This window comes from Ptychodera flava, chromosome 22, assembly GCF_041260155.1.
Source record: "Ptychodera flava strain L36383 chromosome 22, AS_Pfla_20210202, whole genome shotgun sequence".
Classification (NCBI taxonomy): Eukaryota; Metazoa; Hemichordata; class Enteropneusta; family Ptychoderidae; genus Ptychodera; species Ptychodera flava.
In genome coordinates, this window is record NC_091949.1 from 28,180,509 (window position 1) to 28,186,508 (window position 6,000).

The window sequence follows — 6,000 nt, forward strand, 5'->3', positions numbered from 1 at the left end:
TGGTGACCGACAAGAAAACAATACTTTAAAACTTTGTGTACGGTTGCGCAATCCAGACACGGACTTGAATTGAGTGAATCAATCATTATACTGTCACTTTTTAGTTTTCTTGACGCGACAACAGTGCATTAATGCAACGTTCTGAGATTGTATTGTAGGCTGTAGGTTAGAGGGGGTCTACGTGCACCCTCCTCCCCACAGGATAATAAACCTGCATTTTTCAAAACTTTTGGATCTCTAGAATACGAAAAGAGAAATAAAGAGCTTCACTAATGATACCAAAGAAGCCAGGTTATGTTCAAAAATAAGCTCAGTAGATGACTTACAAGCAGACAGGTTTGAGAAAAATGCACGTGGGTAGCAAAATCGTGATTTTGCGATATCCTTCAAAACATGTCCTTAACAGCTATTGAATCCCTATATTGTTTCTGTTAAAATTCCATTTCATATTCTATGGGTCCCAAAGCTTCTGAAAAATACAGGTTTGTTATCCTGTGTGCGGAGGGGGTGCACGTAGATCCCCTCTAGCCCATGGACTATTTTTGCATGCATTTCAATATCTGCAAGATTTATCCACTTTCCAACATGTCTTGTGTATTTTAGCTAGACTAGTTCAAGTTCTGCCTGTAGATATCACCCGTCATGATGAAGCATATGCATGACGAACTGCACTAACGTGATTGATTTAGTTTGTTGACAGGTGCAAGACTAGTTTTTTATTCGATTTTTATGTCCTTTTTATGTGTTGCTCGTTCATACAGTCTGCGACGTTGAGGTAATTTTGCGTTGCCTCAAGTCGTTTTTCATCGTATGCCCGGATCGTATGTCGCCATATGCATTAAGTCGGTGCGCTCTGAATAGTGTCGGATACGAGTGCCACAATTTAATGTGTAACTACATAGTTTTCATCTTTGAAAAGTTGATTCAGTGTTCGAATTGACGATTCACAATGCTCTCCGTTCGATGTGTATCTTTGAAGTATTTAAAGCCCCAGTGTTGCTAACTTTTGATGATAATTTCACCATTTTTATTTTGAATGTGAACCATAATTCCTTGTTCTTCTCCCCAAAGAATGTTGATATACACAGTATCCAGCTTTTCAACTCAGCCCCTATGGTTGTAAACTGCATTGTTATTGTTGAAAACTGACTTCTGGTCCGGACTAGAATTCAAATGTAAACAATAACAATTCATTTTACACATATAGACGCTAAGTTGACAAGCTAAATAGTGGGTGTTTCAACATTCTTTGGGGAGTAGGATAAGAAGTTGCAATTGATTTAAAAGAAAAATAATGAAAAACCCATCAGAAGTTAGCAGCACTGGGGCTTTAAGTAATAGCTCAGGGTGAGAATGAGTTTGTAACATATAAACAAATTACATCATACTCATATCAATGTAATTCGGCTTTTGCTTTAATCGATGAAATCACGCCGCCCCATTTTATTTCCACATAAAATGTCAAAAAATTACATATTTTACAATATTTGGTGACAATAAGCTATATGATAAAACCTCTAGTAGGACCCTGATAGGGGTTCCGCGGAACTCGGTCATACGGGTTACGGGCCCTCGCACGATCGGCCTTTCCGCTGTACAAACTCCGTCCGCGAAACCCGTACTAGGACAGTAAGAATCATTGTAAACCTACAATTCGTACAATCAGACCTCTTCTCATACGGAAAATATAGCAAACACTGGCACCATCACCTTGTTTCAAGCATGTTGAAAGCCCGACTCTCTCATGTGTAAGCAAGCAGGTGGCAGCAAGCTCTTTGTGTTTGGATTTATCACAGCAATATCTCCTAGGACAGTTTTTGTTTTCCCTTCAAATCGACCCGGACGGAAAAGCTTGCGTAGTACCGATGGAAACGGTTTATGATTCGACCCAATCCCTTATCCTGCCAAGTACTAGTCATCATCAGGTCAAGTTGGTTAAAACCATGCTATCATAACAAGTTTATGTCCCATTTGGTGCCTTTAAACAAAGATCTAAGGTCCCAAAAAGTCGAAACCTTCTGTGACATATGTCAAGTAGTTGAATATACTCTAGGCTTTGGCTCAACACTAATTTCATTTCCTTACTTGTCAGATATTGTAAAGTGATACTGCCTGGCAGGATATGCACTGAACTGTAACTATTAAACTCGTTCATTAAACTCCAGCGGTGAAATGCGCCAAGCAGAGAGAGAGAGAGAGAGAGAGAGAGAGAGAGAGAGAGAGAGAGAGAGAGAGAGAGAGAGAGAGAGAGAGAGAGACTGTGGACAAAAGGTAAGCATATCAATGCAAGAAACTACAGCGAGATGCGTTTGATGACATTGGAAAGATCAGAAACTTTGGAAATTAGACGTTAAAATACCTTTTTTATGATACTCAGAACAATTTTCAAAAACTGAAAATTTTGTGTAGCACCGCTTTTTACGTATCATATTTTGAGTTGCCCCCTTCTGATCAGCATATTTTGAGTGACCCCTCCAATTCTTCGGACTTCCCCAGTTAGGGCGATATTTTTATTTTTGTGTTTCTCATCTCCGACCGACCGTAAATTTCAGCTCCGACATGAAAATAAAAACCTTTTTGATTTGCACTGCCGCTGAGGCGATCATCCCAGCAACAGCACCACCATAATCAAATTGTGAGATTGCAGCGACTCAGACTTAAAGGGCAGAGAGCGCAGAACACTGAACTGAAAGACAAGAAATTGAAGTGACTGAATGGACAGAATATTGTACTGAAACAAATAACCCTTTTTGTACTTAAAAATTGTAGACACTGAATGGACAGAACATTGAACTGAAACAAATACAGTTTTTCGGGGTACTCGTTTTTTTTTATTGCGACCGCCCGCCCTGCCCAAGTATTCCTCTGGAGATGAGAAACAAAAAAATAAAAGGGTCACCCTTACAAACAATGGCGCGCTACTTCAATAACAGAAGGTCAAATTCGTACTGACCTCGAACGACCATGCCAGACGGGATGTCTGACACGGTATGCAAATAAATAAAACGAGGTCAGCAACACCAAACGACCTCATTCACGATTAAAAACAGACAGGGGACATGCTGATTGCTAGGTTTAAGCTCCTGGAACCTGACCTACTGGGTAAGTAACAGTCGAAAAACACCTAAAACATGTTCGAAAGTGAAGTATTTGGCAAGGCTACTGCAGAGATCAGTGATTCGAACGAGTGCCCCATTTTCATACGACCACCACTTGACGATCATATTCACTCTGACTGGTTAACGGATCAAGTCCAATACGCAGTTTGATATATTCGGAATAACAAGCAGCAATCGACGATGACCATTATAAGCGTTTACGCTTCATTGTTTAGTGGAATGAGCTTTGTCATTTAGCCATAGAGGCATGGCAGACCACGATCCCTCTGTACGCTTTATTGTGAATTTTAATACACGAGGTCACTCATCCATTTCAGAAACACATAGAGTTTGTAAGTAGACCCATGGCAGCGCCCATGGATTTTTGTACATCCATGGTAGGCCTAAGTAGTTTCAAAGGAACCATTTTACAAGTAGTATAGCAACAAACTGATGATGTCAAATCGCCGTACACAAAACACAGACGCCTTGAAATTATGGCACTGTGTATTGTGTACGCGATTTGACGTCATCAGATTAATTACCACTAATAAAATGGTACCGATTCAAAAGGCAGGTTTCAATCATGAGTAATTGAACCACGATCACACTTTGAATATATAAATACCCTTAGTGGAGAGAAACCAATTTTCCAGTTGTGCGTTATCAACACATAGGAATTTTCACCCCAGCCAAGGTTTGTTAGTACTTCTACCATTGGGATAAGATAGGGGTAAAGTACCACAAAGGAACATTTAGGGACAGACCATTAGATCTTTGGAGGTGGGGTGGTCACAATCAGATTGTGATTTTTTTTTCACAATTGAAAATTTTTGGAATTTTTTTCCAAGTGGGTCATGATGTGCTAATTTTTTTTTCTAAATAAACTTCCAGATTAACAACTTTTTGAGTATACTGATTTTATTTTTTTATTCTGCAAACTAGTCTGAAGATTTTTTCCTACCTTTTTGCTATGAATTTTGTTTTCTGTTTTGAGCACCCCACAACAAGATTTAATTGACCATCCCTTATCTCGAAACCTTTTGAATTTGTATTGTTTGTAAGCCGTCAGAGAAATGGCGGAATAACGCTAAGGTTCACAATATGAATCCATGGAGGTAGTACCATGATGCATCAATAGATTTCTATCGATGTGTTGCTCTGTGGAACACAGGATCGCAGTTAAGCAGCCGGGTAACAGTACTCGGCCTACATCGGCAATTGGGAACTGAAATAGGCCATGCGTATTGTGCAAATGAATGCGGTCGACGTGCCAGCCCGTTGGGATAAACAAATGCATGCATTGACAACGCTTCATAATGGATGCCCATATAATATGTCTGGAACCCCAAAGATAACGTAAAGATCAATAAAGTACAACCTATATAATTGCACAGTACAGACATATCACTTAGTACAGGAGCTAGATTTTTCATCAACGAAGATCCTATTTTTTCTGTTGACAAATCCGTTAAAGTTTAATGAGGGTGAGGATATTCTCATTCACAAAGCAGCTTGCATTTAATGGATTTCACTATGTGTTGCATACACTAATCATAACATTTTCGTTGGTATCAATTAATTATTTATACCGAGTGGATGGCTAAACGCATTTTATTGGATGAGAGAGCTGTTTTGCTCACGTGTTGACACACGTGAGCATATGTCGCAGCGATGTCTGTGTGTGTGTGTGTGTGTGTGTGTCTGTCTGTCTGTCTGTCTGTCTGTCTGTGTGCTCAATATCTCAAAAATGGCTCATCAGATCAGAATCAAATCTGGTACATAGATTCAGTTTGCAAATGGCAAGAACTGATTAGTTTTTGGTGGGTGTGGCTTGCTTACTTTTTGCTCATTTGCATAATTAATGATTTTAGAAAAAACGGCTATACATTGAGAACGACTGCACACAATTTGATGAGATTTGCTACAAATGTTGATCACATCAAGATATATCAGCTGTGCAAGTTATTAAGGGGTGACGTGAAAGATAATTACTAATTTGCATATTTAATGAAATCTACTAATCAGGCATATATATCTGAATTTACTCGATCAAAATTGACGAAACTTGGTATGCATATGAGGATACTATGATTTAACATTACTGAAAGTCAATAAGCATTTTTACTTCATCCAAATCCTAATTTGCATATTTAATGACCTTTTGAAATTAAGGATATATATTTGAATTTACATGACCAAAATTGATGAAACTTGCTATGTACATTAAAGATACTATGATAGAACATTATTAAATGTCATTAAGCATTTTTACTTCAGCCAATTCCTAATTTGCATATTTTATGAACTTTCCTAATTAGGGGTATTTATCTGAATTGACGAGACCACAGTCGACGAAACTGGCTATGTACATTAAAGATACTATGATAGAACATTATTGAAAGTCATTAAGCATTTGAACATTAGCCAATTCCTTATTTGCATATTTAATGAAATTTCATAATCAGGGATATTTATCTGTATTGACTAGACCAAAGTTGACGAAACTTGCTATGTACATAAAGATACTATGATACAACGTTACTGAAAGTCATTAAGCATTTTACTTCATCCAGCTCCTAATTTGCATATTTAATGAATTTTTGAAATTAGGGATACATATTTGAATTTACATGACCAAAGTGATAAAACTTGCTATGTACATTAAAGATACTATTATGTAGGCTAATATTATTGAAAGGCATTAAGCATTTTTGCTTCAGCCAATTCCTAATTTGTGTATTAATGAACTTTCCTAATGAGGGATATATACTTAGATTTATTGATCAAAGTTGGCATAACATGCTATGTACATTGATGATTATACCAGGTTATACCAATATTGATAGTCATTTCGAACTTAAGTTTTCGTGTCAGCTAATTTATAGTTTGCATATCTAAT